Genomic DNA, 27,491 nt, shown 5'->3' with positions numbered 1-27,491 from the left:
TCTCATGCTTAACCTCACAGAATCAGTCCTCAGACAAAAAGGTGAGAGATACTTCCGGATTTTATGCTTTGAAGTTAATATGTTAAAGATTTAATAATCGGCTGCAAGTTCTCCCTATGTGTATGTGTGTATATATAGGAATGTAATGTAATATACCTATATAATGACAATTTAGTGAGGGAACATGGATTTCAACATAGTGTTCTTGGAGTAGTGGGAACTAGTACAATGTAAAGGAGGATGGAACAATTTTGAATGATATTTGGAAGCAGGCTTACGCTGACCACATTTTTTGGTCTTAAGGCAGATAAAATTTAAGTGAAAAAATAGCATTTACTTGAGTGGGTGAGGGAAAGACGACGATTTAGATGGATTCTTTCCTGGAAAAGTTTGTGGGGCTCAGAGTTGCAGAGGAACAGGCAAAAGGTTACAGGGAGAGTGGAATTGTAGGAGATTTGGTTGCAGATGAAGACACGCAGAAGATTTTTGAACTGAGTGTTGATAGGAAATGATATTATGCCAGTTCTGTTATATGATAATCAAAGAAAATAAGTAGTCTATCTATAGGGAAATTATTAGATTCATAAGGTAGCATCATGGGCAGTACAACAGACGTGAGCTTCCCGGAATGGAGAGAACACCTATTTGTTAGCCAGTGATAGAGAAGACAGCCAACGGTAGCCACTAGGGGGCACCCTCACCCCCAACATCTCATTTTTTCAAATAACCCTCAGTATTCACTTTTTTATCATACTGCTCCATGTAGTCACCACCACGTGATAAAATTTGAAAAACATGTAGCATTTTTTCACCCAGTATTTGTGTCCTTACCTTATCTCAAATGCAGTATTTTACACAAATCAGCAAAAAAATGTTATGAACTGAAGGGAATATGAAGAGGCAAAAATCAGGCACAATACACATAAACGATACTTAAAATAAGTAAATAAATTTGAATGTTTAAATTGATTGGATTTTCATTTCTCAAGTAAAAGGCCTTGAAAAGATGTTCTCTAAAAACAAATAACACAACTATTTTCAGCATTTTTTCCTATTCTTCACCAATATTACCACCTTCTAATACTACAGATAAAAGTTTCAGATCATATGTTCTATACGAATATAGCCATAACAGGGATAAAATAGCAGCTATAGCACCATTACTACTAAATAACTTTCAGTTGTGCAAAGACCACAAAATACTCCATCATCGAAAACTCAATCTCAATTTTACTTAAAAATTATCTCAACAACTGTCCAAAGAATAATAATGTTTATAGCTCACTGAAATGCAGAGGAAAACTCCACCAAAATGACCCATGTATCAATCTATCCTTTTAAAGCAATCCAATGTATTCCTGCTACAAAAATCAATCTGTGATACCCTGCAAGTGCCATTTTACAAATTGTGTTAAATATCCCGAAAGGAAGTTATAATAATAGTGAGAATGTTTAAAATGACCTATTCTTTGTTTTCTAGAAACAAGACAAAGAACATGTACACTAGATTGTTACTGGCCTCCTCAGAAAAGCACCAAACCAATCTGTTGATCAATTAAATCTGTTGTTCTGGGAACATTCAGTAAAAAAGAAGTTAGATGGGATGGGTGAATACTAATAGGCTGAGTGATTTGACCTTGGAACTGCAAGGTGGGCGGCTAGTTGGTGTTGGGCTACTGTGCCATGCTAGCTTTGATTCATAGAAACAAGAGGGGAAGGGATGCTAATGGGTAGACTCTGAGTCTTGACAAAGCATCTATTTTATTTGGTTCATAGTCTTATCTTCCAGGAGCAAATACATTCTGGAGCTAGCAGCCAAGTGATTTTTGCTTGTTCTCAGTGTTGCTTGTGAAAGGACAGGAAGATATATTTGTTCCAGTTCCCAGTATTTGGAACAAATCAGAATTAAGAAATAAGTAATTTATGGAAATGGGCAATTTTTCTATACACAAAATGAATGTAAAACTGCCTACCCAAATATTTTATAACAAAAATAACAAATAGGTATTATAAAAAATTATCATATTCACTTATTATTCCACTACCCAAGATAATCATCTAATAGTTGGGTTGTAATCCTCCATTTATGCCTGTGTCTAAGCCATATATAAATTATATATAAATATTTATTAAATCCATATTTTTTAAGTTTGTGTCATCACTCTTTTCTAGTCAAGTCCCTTTTTCTACTATAATATGTATCTGAAACTCATTTGAATGTATTTGTAGATCAATGCATTCATTTTCATAACTGATGAAAGTTTGGAGCATTTTTTAAATATAAAAACTGCTGCCATGACAACAATTTTCCCTTAATTTTGGTATAGATCCTAGGAAATTTTAAAGAAGTCAGTTAAAATGATTCACAGAGCATGCACATTATAAATATTACTAAAATTTTTCAAAATTATCACAAAGATTTATAATTGTATACATTCCCCCAGCAGTGTGTTAAAGTTCCTGTTGCTTCAGATCCTTGCCAAGATTGGGTGTCTTCAATCTTTTAAAACTTTCTGTTACTGATGGAGATGAAATCACATCTCCTTTTAATTTTAGTTGAATTTTACTATTTCAAGTAAAGTTGAGCATCAATTACTATATTTATTATCTGTTTGTATATTTATCCTATTGATGCTTGTTTTTAGCTTTTGCCATTTTGTTGTTGTTTTTGTTGAGCTGTTAGTGTTTTAACACTGACTCATATATATATTCTGGTCACTTACAATTGTTGACATGTATGCAAGTATCTTCTCAGTGAATATCTTATTGCCTTCTTTTATGGTATCTTTTGAGAAGCTAAGTTTTGTGCTTTAATATAAAAATGCCATTTTTAAAGGTTGGTGCTGCTTTTCATGTTATTTAAGAAATACCTCACACAAGGTTTTGATCTCCAAAATAATAGAGAAGTCACATGACTTAACTCTAGGAATACAAACAATCCAATTTAAAAATGGGCAAAGTACATGAACAGACACTGTATGTCCTTCCTAGGAAGACATACAGAGGACCCAGAGACATATGAAAGGATGCTCAGCATCACTAGCCATCAGAGAGATGCAAATTAAAACCACAATGAGATATCACTTCACAGTTGGCCTTCATAAACAAATCAACAAACAAGTGCTTTAGAGGTCGTGGAGAAAAGGGAACCATAGTACACTGTTGGCAGGAATGCAGACTGGCACAGCCACTGTGGAAAACAGTATGGAATTTTCTCAAAAAACTAAAGATGGAACTGCCTTTTGATCCAGCAGTCCCACTGTTGTGATTATACCCTAAGAATCCTGAAACACCAATCTTTTGCATAGGTTGCAAAAGAACCTATGCACCCTAATGTTCATAGCAGCATTATTTATAATAGCCAAGTGCGGGAAACAGCCTCAGTGCCCATCAGTAAATGAGTGGATCAAAAAACTGTGGTACATTTCCTCAATGGAATACTACCCAAAAGAAAGAAAGAAGGAGCTCCTACCCTTTGCAAGAGCATGGATGGAACTAGAGAGCATTATACTAAATGAAATAAACTAGGCAGCGGAAGACAAATGCCATACGATCTCAACTATAAGTAGAACCTAATCAACAAAACAAACAAGAAGCAAAATAGAACCAGAGACATGGAAATAAAGAACAAACTAACAGTAACCAGAGGGGAAGCGGGGAGAGGATAATGGGGGTAAGAAGGTCAGGACAAGGAACATATACAAAGGACCTATGGACAAGGACAACAGGGAGAAGGAATGTATTGGGAAATTGGGGAAGCAGGGGGGAGTAATGGTAGAAAAATGGGGACAACTGTAATTGAACAACAATTAAAAACTAAATAAAAAGAAATACATAACTGATCTGCCTGGTCATGCAGATACCCCCTACTTTTTGTCCAGCTATCGAGTAAGGTAAACTCTATAACCTTGTAACTCAAAATGTGATTAGTGATTATCGTCCTTCTTTTCCCTGTACATTTCAGATTCAGCATTTCAAGTTTCATGAAAAAATATTATAGCACTTTGATTTAAATTGCCCTAATTTCATAGATTATTTTGAGGGAAAAATGAAAACCATATCAATTATTCATACACATGAGCATAGTTAACATTTCATTAATTTAAGTTTTATATATACTTCTAAATTTTTTCTTATAATTGTTATGGAAGTACTTTGTTCTCTATTTACCATTGGCAATTTATATTTTTGATTTTGGTTAAATAATACAATTTCATATACTATATCTTCTAGAGCTTAAAGACTGGAGCTTAGTAATGCAATTTTTAAAACTATATTCAAATTGAACAAAAATGCTTGCAAAATCTCTTTTTTGTATTTAATATTTTGCAATTCTTTTTCTGGAATTATCTAAGTAGATAATTCATGTGAATAGTGAGGACAACGGTTATTATTGTCCAGCTCTGCCAAATGAACTTGACCTGTGTACCTTTTAGTACAACAATTATAGCATGTTTGATGAACTATGTATCTGTACACTTCAGGATAATTAAATTAATTCAACACAAATACCAACAAATGTCCAAGAGAGGTCCAAACAAAACATTAGAGATTGCTGTTTCTAGGTGAACTTATTGAGTAGGTGGCATTTATTTAATTCATTGAAGATGTATCCCTTTTTCCCACTTCATATCAGGATATCTGTGCCCATTATTTATTATGAGATTTAAATTTTTAGGTTGAGAATAAGATTGTTACGAAGATAGAAAGTAAATTAAATATAGAGGTTATGGTTAGTGATAGCACAATGTGGAGAGGTGCTTAACACCAATTTATTTTTATAAAAATAAAATTCTCTGAGCTAGGCTTGACTTTAATTTTTATTACTATGTGGGAATTAATAGTCTTATAATTTTGAAAATTAGATATCAGAAATATTTCTCTAGTAGCTTAGTCCCACAATGTATAGAGATAAGGAATGGGGGAGGTAGAGAAGGAGGGAAGTAGATGGTTGGGAGAAAAACTGTTAAATATTAAATAGTGATTGTGCAGTGCAGAAGGTCACCAACTCCTACAAACAATTTATTTTGTATAACCTCTATAATCTTTTATTTTCTGAACTTTAAAACCAGGGTGATTCTATATATGCTTTATTATGAAGATTAACTATTATAATATAGAGCTTATTTTAGAACCTGACACATAATAAGCACTCAGAGATAGTAGAAATTTAACCATATTGCCACTTACAGGACATAAAACCTCCCATGAAATATTCATTACTAGAGCTAAAACACAGGCCAGAAAAAATGATCATTAGGATCACCCTTAAATTTCAGATTTGCAAGCTCCTATTGAGTTAAACTGACTAAACTTAAAGATCCACAGGAAATATGTAGGGTTATCTAATATTATTAATTTCTCATTCTGTAGGTTTCTCCTCCTCACACTTCAGTCTTATCTTCAACCTCTCTTTTCTTTGCTCATTTTATACCAGCCACCTCTCTGCGCCTTGAATGTGTTAATGACATATATATTACACATTTTGTTATACTTTAAATGCACACATCAAATGCATACTTCCTGCTGTGATGTGGCAAAATCTTTCTTAGCTTCAAGCCTGGATTCTTGTCTATTACCCATGCACCCACAGACAAGTTATTTATTGGAGTTTTCTAGTGTTTGATGTCTTAGACCATGAAATTAAGCAACAGATTTTCAACAAGGAATACACAGGGAAACATCACTTTTTTTAAAAGTGTTTTTGAGTTTGTTTAAACCATCTGGGATCAGACTATTTATCTGGAACATAATTGTCTAAATAAACTCATTTTAAAATTAAAATTCCAACACCTTTCTGGAAAATATACAGCCAAACTACATTCAACACATTATAGTTCTCACTATGCAAAATGAAAGTGTGTAACTTAAAGAAGAAATCTCTAAATGTAATGAGAGCCAGACGGCAAAGCGTGGCAGGTAGGCTGAGAAAAGTAAATACCAAACAGATAAATTGGTTCATAGTTTATTGTACTGATATTATAAAATCATTAAAACCTTAAACTTAACATACTACGCAGAATTCTTATTAAAATCCAGTGTCTTTTCAAGTGTTATACATATAATGTTTCTGACCTATTTCAAGGTAAATCATTTTAACTCATAAAATGGCATCCTAGTCAGTATCTTTCCATATAAAAGAAGCTTTTTCTCTTATCTAACTTAAATAACTCCTCCAATGTCAGTCAGTTTCTTTGTATTTTGTTGGTGGGGGAGTTGAATAACAGATCACTATCTTTGTATAAAGTAATTGGACCTGAAGTTCGATATGATCTTAAGATCGTTACGAAGTTGAGAGGTTGAAAGTAATGAAATTCTCACTGACATATATAGAAGCATCAATATAGATTTCTTTGAAGATATAACAACAGAGAAATATGAAGTAAATAAAAGGGCATCAGATGTCTGATGCAGTGCAAAGATTTTTGAGAAACTTTTTCTTGTTACCAAAATTTTCACCTTAAATACAGCCTTTTAAAACTAATAATATTAAACTATGTCCATGGTTTAATAATAATATCTGTTCTGAACACAAAGTGTCTATATGTGATGTATGGATAGGGTTATTCTGGGTTGTGTTTCCATTTAATATTAACAAATGTAAAATTGAGTGTTGATATGGTATGATTTGACATAGAAAACTTTACAACTGCACCAATCAAGTCTCCAAAGCTGGAGTTAGTGTTTTCCATGTCGTTAACAGGTATTGAGAAAGGGTGAGGTCTCAGTACAGAACTATGAATTCCATAGATTAATCTATTAATTCCATTAAATAATAATGGTGCCTACATGATAATATTGTAGTCACTGGATTTTTAAATTTTAAATTGTAATTTTTTAATTCCTTTTAATAATACATTTCTTGACTACTGAAGGAAAGATTCTTCTATATCTTTATAGCTAAATTGCTCTTCCATATAAAAGAAGAGATGGATTCCTGTCTGTATAGGTATGTAAGACTTCTGTAGATATAAAATTACCTAAGTTTATTTGATAGATTATCTCCAATTCACTTGAGCATGAAAACTGAGTTAATATAACCTGAATATTAACATCCTTTGAAACAGTATTACCGTGGCCAGGGTTTTAAGTTTAAAGTAGAATGTCAATGACTAAATATATAAGACTGAACATACACTATGTTTGATGGAGCAGAAATGTCTAATAATATAAGGAGTAAACATATTTACTCAATTTGGCAATGTGAAAGATGGTGGCTTCCTTCAACTAACAATTTTTACTACAGAAGACAAAAGTTCGATTCCACAAAACCAAGGAACTAATTGAAAGTTAGTAAATAATGGCATTGGAATAAATGGAGTTCCTGAATCCATAATGTAAAGAAACTGTAAAAATATAATGATGAAGGTAAATGAATGGTTTTATAGTTTTTTATAACATAAGAGAATCTTGAACTGGTAATTCAGATGTGAAGACTCACAGATACTAAAAACACTTAAAAATCAACAGAGAGAAAGAATCCAAAATATGTAGAAAATATGTCAGCTAACAGATGGAACAAGGCTCCAGAAATTAATGGAAAGGATATTTTCAAGGTCACTGGCAGAGGGCATTGATTTGACAAACTGAAGGAAACTGAAGAAAATAAAATAAACACATCAAAACTGATTTTGATGGTGGGTAGAAACAGATTCAATCTTCTAAAGCTTAAGGCAAATTCATAAACATAATGTAATTAAATAAATTTATTGCATAAACCAAATACACATATAATACATTTTAAGCCATATAACATATAAGGAATGGTATTATCATAAGCCAAAATTAGATAAATACTAAAAATTTGGGCAGAAGATTAATGAAACAACCCACAGAAATAAACCCATTTTAAGTTCGACGTCTTTGATTTATAGTTGGAATCACATCATAGTCTCCTTCTCTCCAGTGAAGGAAAAACATACTGTGAATGTCCCTAATTATCTGATGAGAATATAAAGATAGGAATGAAAGTGTAACTTTATTTTCAACTTTATTCTCTCCTTCCATTGACAAGAGGCTGTCCACAATTATTTGATTTCAGCTGAAACCACTTTGTCATTATTGATTCGAATTCACCAATCCTGTGTTTCAAGTCAAAGTAGTATTATTCATCATGTGCTAAAATTTCTCAAATTTTCCTATTAGCTCTATGTTCATACCTGTACTATCTACAGATATTTTCTGGAACATTAAACATAATAAATCCTTCAAACAAATTTGTTGTTATTTCATATTGATTTAGTAGACAAATGAAGGTAAGTGTCTAGATCAGAGAATTGTTATAATAATTTTTAAACTTCGGCTTTTGGTCCCAAAATAAAAACAGGGATGCGTGTAGTCTTCCACATGAATCAAATAAAAGCATGAACAAAATAAGATCATTTCTTGTTGTGGTTGCTTGAGACATTAAGCACCAGCTGACAAGAACCAATCACTCCTGAGAAGCAGGAAACACGTGAGCTAAGCTCTAATATGACACAGGACATGGCCAGGAATGAGTATCTAGGCCACGGCCAAGGTAAGACAACCGAAGAGGAGTCCTCTAGAGTTTTGAGTTAGATGGTTGTATACACCATAAATCCTAAAATACCTCCTAACTACCAAAACAAAGGGTTACATTAATAAGTTGACCAAATAAATAATAGTGTCCTAAATTAGCAAATATTAAGGGGATATTGAAAACTATATCAATAATCATATTGCCTGCAAATGATGAAAGCACTCTAATTAAACACGTATTTTCAAAAAGAAGAAACAAACAAGATCTAACCACAGATTACCTACAAGATACATATGTCAATTAGAGTGACACAAATTATTCAAGTAAAAGGATACTAGAAGACACTCCGTATTAACACTGGTCAAAAGATAGCTGCCAGGAAAAATTGCTCCCAAAGCAAAGAATATTCCCAGATACAGAAATGAAAATTTATTAAAACCAAATACATCAATTAAAAATATAATAATCCCAAACAATATGTAACTAATAAAAGAGCTTAAAACTTCATGATGTAAACACTGATAGAATTTCTAGGAGAAAAATCCAAAATTGTATTAGAAATTACAACATTCTTCTCTCAATAAATGAAAGACTAAATAGTAATATAAGCAATGATATAATAGATTTGAACAACCTCATTAACCACCAATATGATATTTGTATGACGCTCTACCCACCACCAGAAAATATATATTATTTTCAAGTACACATAAAATAGTTAAGGAAGTACATCAAATCTGAACCATAAATCAATTCTTAATAAATTTAGAAAGATTCAAGTCAATTAAATTATATTATCTGACTACAATGAAATTAAATTAAAAACCAATAAAAGAAAATCTCATGAAATGCTCCCTTTCAGTATGTGGAAACTAAATAACTTACTTCTACATAACCCATGGGTCAAAAATGAATCAAAAGGGAAATTATAAAGTATTTTGAACTAGATTAAAATTAAACCATTATATATCAGGATGTATGGGATATTACTAAAACACTAACTGGTGGGAAATGTATAGCTTTAAATGCCTATATAAAAAATAAGGAGCCCTGGCTGGGTGTCTAAGTTGGTTGAAGTGACCTCCCATACACCCAAATGTTGTGTGTTCCATCCCTTTCAGGGCACATACCTAGGTTGCAGGTTCAATTCCCAGTCATGTACGGGAGGCAACCTATGGATGTTTCTCTCTCACATTAGTGTTTCTCTCTCTTGCTCTCTCTCACTCTTTCTCTCTCCTACCCCTTCCTTTCTCTGCAAAGTCCATAAACATATCCTTGGGTGAGTATTAAAAAATTAAGGAAAACTCTAGATCAAGATTATATCCTCCATGTTTAGACACTGGAAACAGAACAAAACATATACATAGTAATCAGAAGAAAATAATCAGTAAAACTGAAAGGAAATCTATGAATTACAAAACAAAAACAATTAGGATGAATTAAACCAGAACCTGAATCTTTGAGAGGACTAGTAAGTTTAATAACTAGACCAGGAAAAACAAAGAGGGTTTATACAATTACCAGATATGAGAGATGGATCATCGCTATAGATTCTGCAGATAGTAAAGGGATAATAAGAGATCATTACAAACAACACCATTTTTAACAATTTGACAACTTAGATGAAACAGAGTCCTCGAGGAAAAAAATACCAAATCTCACTAAGGAGGAATATACACATGTATAAAAAGACACAATTAAAATAATAAAAGGCACCCCAGACACTGGAGAAAGTATATATAAATCACATATCTGATCAGGGGCTTGAATATAGAATTTATAAAGAACTCTTAAAACTGAAGATTAAGAGGATAAATATACCAATTTTTAAGAAGGCAAGGGATTTTCATGGACGCTTCTCCAAGGAAGATATACAGATGGCTTTTAAACACATGCATAACTTTTTAATGTCGTTAGTCATTAGAGCAGTGCAAAAAAATAAAAAAAAAACAGTTCACACTTACTAGAATTTTTCTAATGAAAATAACAGACAAAAACCTTTATTGGTGAGGATGTGAGAAATTGAATGTTTCTACTGCTGACAGAAATGTAAAATGGCATAGCAGCTTTGGGAAATTATTGATCAGTTTTGAAATATGGTAAACATAGAATTACCACCTAACCCAGAAATTGATTCCTAGGTTTAAACTCAAGAAAAATGAAAACATATACCCATACAAAAACTTGTACATGAATGTTTACAGTAATACAACTTGTAAGAGACACATATGAAGATAATTCAAAGTCAATCAACTACTTAATGCATAAAGTGGTACACCCATACAATGAAATATTATCCAACAAGAAAAATGAAGAATGTACCAGTTTATGCTAAAACATGATAACCCTCAATAGTATTATCAGTGAAAATGTTATATACAAAAGATCCTCAGTGCCCAAGACTCTCACCTTTACAAGATCTAACGATTCCATTAATTGCTATTCAGCACTGATTTACATGCTTACAGCATTTTATTTCTCATCTGTGGATCTCTCTTAGTTTCTGTGAGTCTAGTTCTGTATTAAATATTTCACTTTTATTATATGACTGTATTTAATTAGAAAAGAAACATTCTTGGTTATCCATTTTGCCAGAACTAGAAGTTAAAGCACTTTAAATCTCTTGGCATTTAGTTTGTGTACAGAGAACTTGTATGTGGTGTCTGCCAATGACAGGCCTTGAATGCAGGCTTCTTGCTCTCTGTACATTATAAGCATTGGGGCACTAGCTCATTACCTGCCTTTTCCAATAGGATATTCAGTTCCCATCTTCCTTTTTTTGCATTTTGGGGGTTTCTAGTTTGTTATTTTCTTTTCAGGAGTGTGAGCTCAACATAAATGCAACATTTGATTAGTATGACCACGTGCTAGTCTTAGGTGATGATTTAAAGTAAGAAATATTTCCACCTATGAAGTTTTACCTTGCACCTGCATCCACCAGGTGTGGTGTTTTTCTCTTCCATTTCCACCAGGTGAGGCAGAGGTCTTGATTTTTACTAGATGCCTTTGTTATTCAAAAATATATAAGTGAGCCAGATGATATTGAAATAAAAGCACAAATCAGGTTATAAAACATGAACTCCTCTATGAAGGAGTGAACAGCTCCTAATTGGCTGCAATAAGTCAACTTGCACTGTGGTTTTTCAGTTTATGAAACAGACCTAGAGAAGACTGTTTCATGGGCTAAATTTGGACTTTTAATTATACAATTTAAACATTTTCAAAAATTTTCACTATTGTAAATAATACTAAACTTTCAGTGAAATATCTCGTTTTGGGTGATCTGTCTGATTTAGGTTATAATGCTTACATGACTGGTCTAGGGAGAATGGGTAATAAACAGAAATCTCAAGACATCCTGAGCCCTATTTAATTTCTGGTACATAGGACTCATTTTCAACCATGACCGATAAAAGATGGCTGGTTCCCCTGAGAACTGTCTCCTTTCCTATCGAAGTATGGGAAAAGTTTTGAACTTCATTAAGGTCATGCTGTTTTCAATGGTCTTGGGAAATGGTTTAACAGGATTCAATTCCCATCTCCAGTTTCCAGGAAAGACAAAACTACCTTCTCAAGTGTGATTTTTGTAGACTTTGGTTTTAAATGGCCCCAAAGCACTCAAACTCTGCTTCCTATTCCATATTAGTGACAAATGCAGAGTTTGTGTGATCTCCACAGTTTTCCAAGTTTGTTCCAGGGCATTTGACCCATTCTTTTTCTTTACTAATGCCCAGAAGATAAGTTGATTGGGGCCTGAATCTACTGCAAGTCCAAGACAAGATATGCTGATTCCCAACGAGACTTAAGGACACCATTGTACATGCAAAGCTGTCATTACTTCCGTCTCCTCAAGTCATTTCCATAATTTACCCTCTTACATAACTTTCATCCAGTCAAAGCTCCTGTATTTCTTTTTCTTTTTTTTTTTTTTTCCAAAGGAGACTCACTAGGCTTGCAGCCTTACTTTCCAAATTTGTGGACATAGAGGGGTTTTTCTGAAATTACAATGTGAATTAAAACCAATGGATCCCTCTATAAGCCTTCTCTTATTTCCCCCCTAGAAGAATGTAATGAAGAAACAGATTGATAATGCAGTCTGTTCTGAAGGAAGGGTTCTTTGTGAGGTAAGCCAGACTGTTGAAAATTCTCACACCATTTTTATAGGGATAGAAGTTTCATGAGCTGTTTCTGAGCCATATGTTAAAGCACAAGATGTGAGGATATAAATGGAGTCCAGGTCTATGAAGCCAGTGTATCACCATGAAAGAGCTATGACCAGTTCAGTAATCTGGTCTCTCACCTAAAATACAACTAGTAATTCACATAGGAAAGAAACACCTGAAAGACAGAGCTTGAGTGTTAGAAAACCATTTTTGCTTTATTGTAGGGTTCTCATTACCATTTTTCATCTGATGGAGACTCAAGTAGACATTATGATAGGCTTCTGGTAGTTATTATGGTTCTTAAGAAAGTTAGTGCCTTTATGTAGTTCACCAAACAGAATCAAACATCCCTCTAAGCAGAATTATAAGCACCATAATTTTAGTAATTCTATTAGAGAACCGTGAAATTGTTGAGCAAGGAATCAAACTTTCTAAACTGCATCCACATATTCAACAGAAAAGATAGCCTTAATACAGCTCTGTGATTTTGGTGTGTATTAGTGTATCCCAGGGGAAGGCACAGTTTCTACATCAGAATGTGGAACGTAACTGAGTGTAATTTCAAAACTCTGCTTGTCAGTGGTGTGAAAAGGAGCATGCAAAAATATGACTCCCTAGTGCTTATCATATCTGTGAAGATCATGGACTTGTTTTCACACTGCCTTCTTCAATGTGTTTCATTGATGTGACATCATGTCATGTCAACATATTTCCTTTGAAAGGTACCATGGGTATGAATGTACTCACAGAGGGCAAAGGGCAGCCCTGTTCTCGAGCAGTTACAGTTCTACAAACATTCTTCATTTCACTTAAAACAATCAAATCGGGACAAATATAAGGCTAGTAGAATTATCTTTCCAAATTTTCCCTTGGATACGGCAAAAAAGAAAAGAGATCATTCACTCTTTAATGTCTCTAAATTCACCTTAACTATTTTATTTCATTTTTCCTGTCTCTCTTATTTTGTTTTTTGTTCATTTCCTGCAACAGCTGTTAGCCTGCTCTCTGTCTATAAATCTGTCACTATTTGCTCTTTAGTTCAGTTTGTTCATTAGAGTCCACATGTGAGTGAAATCACATGGCACTTTCCTTTCTCTGATTGGCTTATTTCATTTACCATAATGGTCCATCCATGCTGTCACAAAGGGTAAAATTGCTTTCTTTTTATGACTGAGCAGTATTCTGCTATGTAAATGTACCATAGATTTTCATCCACTCATCTATTCACAGACACTTGGGCTGTTTCCAAATCTTGGCTATTGTAAATAATGCTGCAATGAACACAGGGATGCATATGTTCTTTCAAGTTAGTGTTTTGGATTTCCTTAAACAAATTCCCAGAAGTGGAATTGCTGGGTCATAAGGCAGTTTGATTTTTAATTTTTTGAGGTAACTCCATACTGTTTTCCACAGTGGCTGCATCAGTCTGTACCCACTTCAACAGTGCATGAGAGTTCCCTTTTCTTGACGTCCTCACTATCACTTGCCCTTTGCTGATTTATTGATGATAAATCAATCATTCTGACAGGTGTGAGATGATGTCTCATTGCAGTTTTATTTTCCATTTCTCTGATCATTAGTGATGTTAATCATCTTTTCATATTTCCGTTGACCCTCTGTATGTCCTCTTTTGAGAAGTGTCTATAGAGATTCTTTGCCCATTTTTAATTGGATTATTTGCTTTATTGGTGTTGAGTTTTATGAGTTCTTTATAAATTTTTGTTATGAACCCCTTATCAAATGTATCATGGCAAACATGTTTTCCCATCCATTGGGTTGCACTTGACAATCATATTTTAAGGAGGTGTTATGCCCACTTTATTGGCGTGTAATTTCTCCGTGAATCCTCCCTAACCTTGGAAAGTGACAAGTACCTCCTTAGTACTGACAAGATCCAGTCTAGCAGAACAGTGTTGATTGCTTATTTCACTGCTCTCTCAGCAACTATAAAGACTAGTTATCAAAAGAATGTAGATATATTTACAGTACACTCACATTGGGACTTCTTGTACATCTCGGTTCATGCTTTGAAAATTATAGATATAACCTTGTTAAGCCCATGCAATGTGCCAGAACACTGTTCTAGGCACTGAACTCAGCAGTCAATGAGTTCACATTTCAGCTGTTCTGTAGCTAGCTTATATGTTCTGAGAGAGAGAGAGAGAGAGAGAGAGAGTTGCCGCTTTTTACATGGTTGGTAGAGAAACCTCTCTAAAAAGGAAATAATTGAGTTGAAATCTGAAGGAAGATCAGGAGACAGCCATGTAAATAGGGAAGAATATTTATTCTTGTAATAATACTGTCAGAAACCATGTCAATAATTAGACCAACAGCAGCATTTTAGAAACTTTTTGTATTTAATACATTACTAAATTATCATTATTATTTTGTACTTAATACATTTTTTCTGTGGCTATAGAATAGGGCTCAGAAAACTTGACTTCTGAAGGCCATACATTAGGTAAAAGGTCTATTTGGGAAAATAGGCACAGATCTAATCGCTTTGAAGGCTCAGATTCCAAATTGGTGGTTGTCAACCCTGAATAGAAGTTAGACTCACTCAAAGAATTAAAAAAAAAAAAAGATACCAATACCCTTGCTGTATCCCAGACAACTGACTTATAAATGGACAAATGAATTTGAAACAGAGTTCTAGGCATGGTATGCTGTAAAAATTTCCAAAGTAATTATTACACATCATCAAATTGAAAACCACTGCTTTTTTATTACCTTATTCCAGCAGTACATTGCAAATTAATATAATATATATGTATAGATCTTAAGTAACATAAATGATAGAGCACAAAGAAGTTTAAAATAGACACAGAACTTACAAGTGTATTCACTCTTGAATATTTGTTAAGCATGATTTATTTTCCAGGTTCTGGTGTAGTCTGGGAATAAACATATAAGTAACACATGGTCTTTGTCCTAATTATTCCCCCATTTTAATGGAAACCATTGCTCATAAGCATGAACCAATGGTTGTGTTTCAAATATTATAACTGACAATAATTTTGGTTATTTTAATAAAAATTGCATTCTCTACCATTAAACACTTTTGGACATGCAATCTATAGGTCTATTATTATTGCATATGCAATTGCTTAAAGTTAAGGAAGATGAGGTATGTTTCTAATGACCTCAATGGTTTTTCTTCCTCATCAAAAAGCTGATATAATTTTATGTTTTATCTTATTACAAGAATATCCATAAAAACTGAATAGTTCTAAGAAATGACTTTGACGTTTACTGGAAGTGTTCCCCACCCTAAGTGTATTAACCCCCATATTAATACTTTTATTAAGAAGAAAAACAAAGCACACAGCCTGTAGGAGGACATATCTCCTTTAATCCTCCTATTTTAATCCCCACAGATGCTATTTTCCTGGCTACTTATATCGAGATTCAAATATTGCTGATTTTGTCAGGCTTCCCTTTTGGGCTTCAAGATAAAATTTATTTTCTTTGTTTAGTATTTCCAATTTAACAATTCCCAGTTTTATGTGACAAACTATTTTAGAAGAAAACACTTTCCTACCAACATTAATTTCCAAAGTGCAAAAAATCAATTGGAATTATATTCAATATCTATTAATACTTTTAAATCACCTTGAGTAATTATGAACGTCATACCGTAAGCAGGGTCCTCTCATTGACCTTACTTCCATTGGTAAGCATAAAGAAAGGATGACACTGGGTTTTAATCCTTGGACTACATTAGGCATTGAGTGTGAAATTGCCCAACATTTCTCTGACAAAGGTCCTATTTTCAAGGTCCTATCACTTACTCTAATTTCCTCCCCCTTTAGAATTGCCACTCTTTTCCTGCAAGAGCTGTAGCCCTTACAGTTCTAAGGGTCTCTTAGTGGCATGAAGTTGCAGCCCGGCAATGAAAGGTCTTTAACAGGGTCAGTAACGGAAGTTCATTTAATTCATTTAACACATCTGATGCTGAATGTGAAGCTATGGAAGCCATGCGGGAAAATGGCAGCGCATAGAGTGGGTTTCTTGCAGGAATGAATCTACATGGCAGCCCTGCAAGACTAACTTCCAACGTGTCTAAAAAGCAACTGGATATTAAGGGGTAATTATAGATAAAAATTGACAGTATAGTTCTGCCATCATGAACACGTCAGCAAGTGAAGTATACAAAGAACAAACATACTGCCCAGACAGCAAACAGATAGCGTTTAACCCAAGTTGCAGCTCCTGGGAGAATTTTCTTTACCAGGATATAAAAATACTTTTCAGGTTAACACACCAATATCCTAGGAGAGGGTTATAGAGTTGTGGGTTGAAGACTGGGCATCAGTCAAGAGCTTGAGTTGGTCATGTGGTGTCTGGGCGCTGTGAACCAATGGCTCAGGAAAAAGCACTGTTATAACTATCTTTAGCGCTTGCTTTGGCAACACGTATAGTAAAAATGCAATGCTAAAGAGAAGATTAGAATGTTCTTTAATATATATATATATGTATATATATATGTATATATATATGTATATATATATATATAAAATTTGTGGGAGGTTTTAGAATGGCTCCAAATCCATCCCATCTTTTTGCATCCTCCTTTGCATTGTGACTTTGCATCTCCTCTCATCAAGAAATGGAGTAGCTTGCCAAACCCCTCGGTCTGTTTTGGGCAAGGGGACCTTAGGGTATGCAACACAAGCTGAGACATGCCACTGCTTGTGCACTGAGGCTTTCCCTCTTCCACCGAGCTTGGCAATCTGAGGCCACTCTCTGACTACCCTGGCTGACATGCTGAAAGATGAGCGCCGAGATGCAGAGGAATTGAACTCCCCAGATGACAGTTTCTAATGCCAGCCAGGGAAATGAGGCTGTTCTAGAAGGGATGAGGGACGCTAGAAAGACCAGAATGCTGAGCTAAACAATGATTGGTGTTTTAAGCCAATGGAAATAGAAGTTTTGTTGAATAACAAAAGTCAACTTATATATCATTTCTTATTAAATTATTAGTAAACCACATGTATTTTTCATTATGGTATGGATTCAAGCTTTTTTATTCAACCTTTATACATTTGTAAAGTCAAATGATCTTTTACTTAACTTCAGATGACATATATGTGTGTGTGTTTGCGTATTGATTGATTAATTCAATACTAAAATTAATAAAATATTATTTGCATACTCTTTTGGACACTATTAGTAAAGTTTCCTTGTCCATGGACTTTTTCTTTTGTGTGTGTGTGTGCTCAATCCTAAACCAGCAGGATCATTCACAGCACAAATTCATGTCTGAATCCTATGGCGCACAATAAACAGATTAGAAGTAGGACTTACGTAATGATTTCCTAGGAGCGTTAATTCCTGTTTTTATATGGTCAGGAACTAAGTGATCTTTAAGCATAACCCATAAGCATGTGGTATACATGTTATGATTCATTTCTTAAGGTTTTATATTATTATCTTTGCCCCTTTTGTTTTTCTTAGAAACTAAAATATAAGTAAGATTCACAAGATTCTGACGTTAGAGATAAACTAGAAAATGAGTTACTGTGCTCCATCAGATGCTTCCTTGAAATATGCATTTTTAATAAAATATCTGAATGACCACATGATAAAGTTTTAGAAAAAAAACAGAGGGGGGGATCAAGTTATACCACGTGATCTCAAGGACTTGATAATACCAGATACGATTTTCAACGGAGAGTTGAAATGTATACACATTTTGGATCTGAGTGGTAATGTGTCAAGTCACTATAAACCTTAGCACTCAACTGTAACCTAAATGTGAATATATTGACATTTTTTTTCAAATCTCACTCAGAAGAAATGCTGCTCTTCTGCAAAGGGAACAGAGCCACACAGGGAAATGTCAAGCATGTTTATGCAGACGTTCAAAGGGCCGAGTGTACCTTGGCCTAAGAACAAAGACTTTCATGCCGCCGTGGCAGACGTGTTGATAATGTGGAGGTGGATGTGCGGGGCTGCCTTGGCCACATGTCAGAGAACAGCGCAGCACTCTAACACTGCTAGCTTCCATGCCATCCTGACACACCTCTGAGGGTATCCTCGCTGACTTTCCAGGTAGCACATGCGCAGCAAGCGATGCTGCTCGACAAATGGTGTGAGTGCCTGTACTTTGGGGCAGTGTTTTTATCACTTAAAGTGATAAATGGTTGTTCCTATGAAAACTGAGATCTTGAGAGAAATAGTCTGTTTTTATATAAGAGAATACTAACTGGACAGGTTTATCTTTCATTTTATATATATATATATATATATATATATATATATATATATATACACACATATACACACACACACATATACACACATTTTTCTAGAACATATACATATTTACAGAATATATATATATATATATATATATATATATATATTCTGACTTTTCACTTCTGCCCATGAACGTGGTTGCTCTCAGCTATCCCCGGAGAGATGAGGAAACATTGAGTTTGCAATCACATCACATTTCTGACCATATATGCTTGCTGTTTTGAGCTGTATTGATTTGCCACAGACATTTCATGCTAAGAGACATGCATCCTACTCTAAGTAATGGCCTGCTTCTGCTTATTTCCTCCAAATTATTATACAAGTGAACTACGGTAATTCTGAAACTGGAATTTTTCTGACAGAATTTTCCTGCTTATTTCAGAATACCTTTAGATATTCACCTGGAGAACCTCTCTGATTCAGAAGTAGGGCTGAGGGGTCCCTAAAATCGTAAATGCTTCACAGGTTGTTCTAATAGGATAAAGACTACCTGTTTGTTAAGTATGGAATAAAGTAAATAAGAACTATCAAAAAAAGAATTATCAAAAGTTTTACATCGAATGCCTCATTTCAAATTTGCAAACTGATCTCCGGGGACAGGTAAATCCTATGAGCCATTCTGAGGATGACAAACTGGAAGTTAAATACTGACTTCAGGTGGGGTAGGAAGTTTGTGCTGATACTTTTGGTTTCCTTTAGATGCTGCTTTCACAATGTTTACCAGGATCCTGTGCCCAATTCTGCAAGTGGTTGTATCTCTTGGGAGACATTCCCAGTATAAAAAAAGTTAAACTTCTCAGGATGTTGCATCTTTGTTTGCTTGAGATACAGCAGTAGCAAAGCTAGATGTCTACTTACAATAAAAAATAGTTGTAAGAAAACCTTCAGGGAGAGGAAATCTTTGGGGGTAAAACAAACTTTGCTGTTATAGCTTGATTTTTACCTTTGTTCTAATTTAAAATGCAGACCTCTAAAAATGCAGCTGGAAATGTACCCAAACCTTGAAAATAGCTTCACTTGATTTTGTTTAAGAACCAGAGCTGCTTCTTTTTTTTAGCTCAGTCTTGAAAGGACGATATCTTAATAAAAATTTTTTACTGTTTAATTATAAAGGCATTTTTATTTTTGGGTATTTAAGATATTAAAGTTGCAATATATAAAACCAACTGTTATTGAAGTGCAGTAATAAATAAGCACCCTTCCTTGTTAGGCATGCGGGCTTATAACTCAATAAAGCAGTGCGGCGAGTGCCGTGCCAGGACCTGCAGAAGTACATGGTGCGGGCTCACAGGGATCCGCTGGGTGTTGCTCTACCGTACGTGGTAAAGATCTTTGGCTCGGAGGCCATCCAGGATATTTCACATCTTCACCTTGCGTGACCTTGAGTAATTTACTTAACCTCACAACATCCATTTCCTTACTTGTAATTTGGAAATAATACAGTACAAATATTCATAATATTCTGTGGTAATTAAATGGGGTAATTTACATAAAGCAATTAGCTTGGTATATGGCATATAATATATTAGGCTCAATAAAGGATTTATTATTATTATTATTATTGCTGAAAGATGATATAGGAAACAGAAAAGTGAGGTAATATATGCCGAGGTTAGTAGAAGTTTTCTGTACACCAAGCTTGTTAGGTAGGAAGGATAGCAAACCAAGGCAAGGAGGCAGAGGGAGACATATCTCACCCACTAACTCAGCAGTCCTGAGCTGGTCCCATAAGATTGCCAGGTGTTCCAAAATCACAAGACACACTATGTTAGCACAGGAGGAAGGGAGTCCCTGAAAGTCTATGTATCCTTTCCACCATCTGGGAAAAAAAACCTTTGAAGCTGTGTATTCATCGCAAGGTCTAGAAGGGGAAGAGGAGGGGGACCACAGTGCCCTAAGAAGATGCTCATAAAAGAACTTTAGTTAGTTGCCTGCCTCTGGTCACTATCTGTCTTGCAAGGGAGTCCCTACTGCTCTCAGAAAGAGCCCGTAAGTGACTTTGGGTAACTGCCTCAACTTTAATTAACTGCCTCCTGTCATGTATCTGTCTTACAACAAGATGAACAAATAGAGTCTGGAGCAAGATAAGGATTTGGGCTAACAGACCCCCACACATACCTACCTTTGGGTAGTCACATCCCCCCAGGGGGAAGCTGGCCCCACCTTTACCCATCAATCAATATATCACTCCCTCATCCCATCCCACCACATCCCTCCAGCTACATAAGTCCTTAGGACAAAGGACCTGAGGCTCTAGCCACCCTTTGCCCTTGCAGACCTTGCCCTTGCCGCCCTTACCTTGCCTTGTCCTAAACCTACTCCTTTCACTCCCACCTCAGCAAAGCCCATTCTCCTCCATGAGAACATGTCACTAATATACCCTTCTTGCAAACTACTTGCTGTTCTGTAACTCTTTACTGCATCGGCAAGAAGAACCGAGTTTCTCCCCTACCAAGCCAAAACATTTTTATTTGTGGTGAAGGGAATATAGAACCATTTTTGCATAGAATTATGAGTGGGTTGTGAGATAGAAATATCATTTATTCCTGAGTTAGGGAGCTTTCCTCCCTCCTTATCATAATTACAAGAACAAATTCAGGCGTGCGACACAAAGTATAGTGGAAGTGAGTTGGCAGGTTTGTTCATGAAACACACTTGACCACAAAGCTGCATGTAGGTGCCCAGCTAGGCTGAGTGCCCTGCTCATTGCAGCTTTAGGAGTTACATGCTCTCAGCCATCCTCCAGGTTCCCCCCCACTCCCCTCTCTGGACCCAAGGATGAACAAACCGCTCCAAATGTTTCCTTTCCCAAACAGTGGAAACTATAATAAAGTCTCCTCTCCTGTGCTCATCCTTATTGGTCTCTCTTGTGACCTTTGGAGTAAATGTCAATCTTACCCGAGGTGCTCAGGATTTCTGAGATAATGGGTGGGGAATGTCTTCTTCCCCCTTTCTGCCTTGGTTTGCTATCTATCTTACCTAACAATTTTATTAGTTCCAGATAAAAGACATCATGAACTGTGAGCACAGGTGTGTCGATTGTTTGAATCAACAATGGCGATAGATTTTAGTCATATGCCAGAAAACTTGAGAAACCCCATTTAGAAAATAGAGAGAGATTAACAGGAAAAGAAAGCAATACAATGTCACTCCCAAACGCCCTTAAGCTTGAAGAGCAGGGACTCAGGTGGACACTATTTTAACCATGTGTTATCTAGAAGCAAGTTTCATACGTACGATAATTTCTTAGTAGGGAAGGACATAAAAACATTTGCAAGCATCTTGAAATGACCATAGCAAACAGAGTCTGGAGCGAGATAAGGATTGAGGCTAGCAGACACCCACCCAAACCTATGTTGGGGTAGTCGCATCTCCTGGGGAAAGCTGACACCACCTTTACCTGTTAATGTCTAACTCCCTCACCCACATCCCACCGACATATAAATCCACAGAGCTAAGGACTCCCTCTCTTGGCTCTCTCTTGCCACACAGAATGACCCTGGCCACTCAGCCTCTGGACACTCCCTCTCTGGCGGCTGGCCACCTGGCCTCTGGCCACCCTTGCTTTTGCTTCCCCATTAGAACTCAGCTCTTGTAAACTTTGCCTGCATGCTGATAGGCTCACTGATCTGTAGTTCTTTACTGCATTGGCAAGAAGAACCGAGTTTCTCCCATAACCCAGAGACAGACAAAGTGACTGCAATTATAAAATAACATCTTGGGAAATTTTTTATGTAGTTAGACTTATTGCATGAGAAATGGATTTAGTTGTATTTTTGGTCATTTTAATTAAAGTTTATCATAAGAATACAAATTACATGTGCTGAAGCAGAAGGCTGTTGAGCCAGTTTAAAAAGCAATCCAACTAATAATTAAATTATCTTCATAATATTATCTGTTTCAGTAAGAGTATTTATTTTATGTTCACTGACAAATGTTAATAGGTCTCCTACTCCAGTGACACTTGCAATTATAAATATGACATGAAAATAGCCTTTAACCAGAAAATAATGTTGTGCTATATCATTTTGTTTAAAAATATGGGGTGTCATTAATTTTGTATTAATTTTGAGAGAGAAAAGTGATTGATTGGTTATGACAACCTGGTATATGAAACATAATTATAAAAACATCCAGCAAGCCAGCGTTTTTCATGTTTGTTTAATGCTTTCCCAAATTTAAATACAGGGAGAGGAAAAATAGGTTTACAGTTGTGAGTCCACAAAACTCAGAGTTCATTCTTGTATTATTACTTATTAATTATTGTACTATTTTCTATATGAACAACTATAAACCTACTTTAGTCCCACCTGCATAATGGTGTTTAGCACATAATTCATATAACACAGGGAAATCACACATACGCACACACACACAAACAAAAAATACCAATATTGATTATGGATAAAGAAATCTCAGGTTTAAAATTACAGAATATAGTGAAGTTTATAGAAACACTTTTCATTTAAGATAAAATGTCGTGTCTGGTATGCCATCTGCACTCATGACAGATTTGGAGATTAAGCAACATGAAACCAATTTCTCTGAAATATAAAATATCTATGTTTGAATAAATTATTTAATCATACAAATTCCAATCAAATTATGTTTTGTTTTGAGAACTAACTAGTACGAGGGATTATGCTGGTGCTCTGATCTACATTATCTAATTAAATGAGGGAATTCAGTCAGAGCTGGGAATTCAAATAAGCATAACAGTGGAATAAAAGTAATGATATTTCTTTACTCAGATATTTATTGGGCCCGGCTAGATGCATGGCACTGAGCTCCACACTATGTGCATTATAGTGCGGTTCAGGGTTATTAAAGCTGAACGTTGCCACTGTGGAAGAATTTTATAAAGTGGGGAGCATGTGAAGCATGATGGGAAAACAGAGGGGAGAAGTATAATTGGGGACTGGAAAGAATAAAGTGAAGGAGAAGCAAGCCGGCAAACCTTTATTAAGGTGAGAGCTTTTTTCCTACTTTGAGGATCAGAAGTATTGGTACATTCAAGTGAAGATGAAGGAGAAATGAGGATACATACAGAAGAAAATATAAAAGTTAAGTTACAGAAGTAAATGTGCATAAAATGTACATACATAAAGAATGTGGATTTCATATTTATATTGTTATTGATTAACATTTGTTTGAAAAGTGTAGAGTTTTATGGGTCCATGCCTCTGCCATAGCACAAGATCCATGCTTAGAAGAGCCCTGGGCTTGGTTTAATGCTTTTCTGTCACTTTCTTGAAATCCTTAATACTTTTTTGAACAAGGAATCCTGCGATTTTGTTTTGCTCTGGGTAGCACAAACTGTGTAGCTATTCCTCACAGGCCACCTAACTTTTGGAGGGAAGCACACAGCTTGGAGCAGGGCCTGGCCCAATGGAGACTGTGAGTACAGTCACATTCCCCTTGACAGAGAGATTCATGGGAACGTCAGCCTGAATCACAGCAGCAAAAGTCAGGCCACAGCTGATTGGTTCTTTAAAACTCATTAGTGTTTTAGAAGCCTTCTCAGGCTTCTGGGGTTTCTCTTCCCAATTGCAGGAGAAGCTAAAAGGATATCAGTTAGAAACAAAACTAACGCCGTGGACTTGGGGTCACCATGAAAAAGGCTGTCTGGGATGCAGGCCTGCACCAAAGGAGAAGGGAGCCAAGTCCGGCTTTACACTGGTCCCTGATGGAGCCCTCGAGGTCCTAGAAGGTACTGGGTTGGAAGCCTGCCAAATTTTTATACGTTTTAAATTGAGACAATGAATTTTCCTTTATTTTCACCAAGTTCGATTTCATTTCTCTAACTCTTGCCATGGAAAGAATCCTTATAGAAACACATTCAACAGAAATAGTATAGACCAAAGTTTCTTTGTTAGTTTCATCTTTACACAATTTTTTACCTAAACATTAAGATCATGGCCACTCAAGTTATAACTCAAATTATCCCAGCGATAAAATTACAATATAAAAAAGGACTATTGTGGCTGAAGTATTATGGTGCCCTGCCACCCCCTCCACACACAACACATCTTTTTCAGTGGCTGGAAGAACATATTTTGGTCTACGTTAGGCAAACACAGAGCACAGCTATGAAGATACCCTTTCACCCATGATGTTTGTGTCAAGTAAGGTACATGGAATTTTATAAGCTAAAAGGAATGTATTCAGATTTTCTCTCTACCTTTCTCTATATTTTATAATATTGTTTATTTTCTATTCTGACAGATATAAATATACTGATTTTTAACTGTTGAATTGGGCCCACTTCTTTACAAAATGCATTTATTATAGCCCTGCTAGATTGACAAAGATATATTAAGTGACCATCTATCTATAAGTATTGTATCGGTTTCAGAACCTATTTAATAATTGTCTTTTCTAGACTAAATATAACTGATTTACTGATTAATGTCATAAAAATGTAGAATAAGAATGTCTTACTACAATGAAATGATAAGATCCATCTCTTTTTTAAATTTATTTTACAAAGAAAGAAGAAGAGGGGAGATGGAGAGAGAGAGATCAATTTACTATTCCACTTACCTAAGCATTCATTACTTGATTCTTGCATGTGCCCTGACCAGGAATCAAACCTGCCTCGTTGGCATATTGGGATGACACACTAGCCAACTGAGCTACCTGGCCAAGGCACATCCATCACTTTTTAAAAAAGAAAATGTCTCTCACATTTGAAAGGCAAGTTTTCTTTTATTTCCGTGCCATGCCTGTATTCACCTTGTCCTGTTTACATTTTCTTATAATATGACTAATGTAGTTTGACCAAAACGGTATAGAACAAAATTTACCAAGGCCTTGAATTTGGAAGCAATTTCAAAGACTAGGAATTAGAAGCAATTTCAAGGCCTAGGTAAATTACTGTGACTTAAAATTCACGAATCTTCAAATCTATTGCCGAATTTCATCAAAACTTACAATGCCATTGATTGGAAAATGTACCATTATTTTATGTAACACTAAGAAATTAAGAAAATGCTTCTGAGTAAAACTGGATGACTTGTAAGACTTGTTAAACATGAACATTATACTAATAGAGTCAAGGAAAACTCATTAAAAATGGCAAACTATTTTTCAGTAAATATTCCTACTAGCAATATATAAGGGAATCAGTGTCTATTTGTCTGACCCAACACCAGAAATTGTCTGACTTTAACTTTTGCCAATATGGTATACGTAGGTTTTATTTTAGCTATATTTACATATTCTCCATACTAGTAAATTAGAACATATTTATATACAAGTATATTAGGGAGTTTTAAAATTTCCTTCTATACATTTTATATTTTAAGGTAGTTTACTTTTGTTTCTATTCCGTATCTCCTCTTGGGAATTAATAGTGAACTAGTTTTAACTAAAACTGTCTCTGTATTATCTTTACAAACCCATAAGAATAGAAAAGCTGAGGACACAGAATTCTATTTTGCTGGAGGCTTGAGCAAAACAGGAAGCCAGGTGGGAGCCGTGGGAGCCGCGGTTTAGGAGAAGAGACAGCAGATTGTGTGCCTGAGGACCCACGGAACAAAGCGCAAGCTTAAGTGGCAGGCCAGCCGCGAGGTAATATTCAAGGTTAGGAGTAATACTTTGTTTGTAAGATTTAATTGCTTCCAACCAAAAGTTTAAAGTTGTGATATTAGTTCTTCAACATTTTTTGATATTCTGGTTTCTTTCCTCACAAGTCCGTTGTATAGATGACCCAAAGAAATACGTAGTTTGCTTGATTTTTATAAATTTAATAGATGTAGATAACAATGAGTATAACATATTTTTAAAATATTATCTGAAATTTGCTATTTGTATGTAAAATAATTCAAGTTTCTAAATTTTATATTACTTTGACATTTCTAAATTTTCATAGTGATTAATACATATAAAACAAAAATTATTTCCAATTAATAACTGTCTATAAAGACTTACCTATTGTGCATTATTGATAGAATTTATTATTTTTCCTTTTCCTGCTTCATTTTGTATTTTATTCTCTCATTCAATGAAAAGTACATCGGGAGGCCCTACAATTTGCCACATGCTGCCATATAAAAATGAATGAGATAGTCCTAGGCTTTGAAATAATCAGTCTGTTGTAAACAGGCAAAAAAATGAAAAATCAGTTCTCTGAGTAAAATAAATACCACAAATGAGGAAGCTGCTAAAAGTCGGCGTGGAAAGATAAGAAGTGTTTTAGAACGTGAAGTGACTGACCAGCAGTTGCACTGGTTTGTGGTGAGAATTTATTTTACAGATCACCCCTTGAGGGGTGATTTAATCTACCTAATTTTGAGGTTGAATTTTAACACATTCTATTTGGAGAGACTCGTTCTGATTAGATATGTTACTCCTGCAATAATAAAGTAGGGTTGCACCAGCAGAGGAAAGGTGGAGTCTTTGATCTGACTCTCAAAAGCCCAATTCTTTTCCTCTCTCTGTAGATGGAATGGAAGGGTACGTCTCTAGAATGATATCTTCAAGGGTAGACATTTAGTAGGTGGCCCTGTGCAAATATTTTAAGAGGATTTTACCCTGTCTATGAAGAAATAGACCTTTAATTTTTA

This window comes from Desmodus rotundus, chromosome 13 (genome assembly GCF_022682495.2).
Source record: "Desmodus rotundus isolate HL8 chromosome 13, HLdesRot8A.1, whole genome shotgun sequence".
Classification (NCBI taxonomy): Eukaryota; Metazoa; Chordata; class Mammalia; order Chiroptera; family Phyllostomidae; genus Desmodus; species Desmodus rotundus.
The sequence above is the reverse complement of the archived record's forward strand: the minus strand, read 5'-3'. Positions refer to the sequence as shown.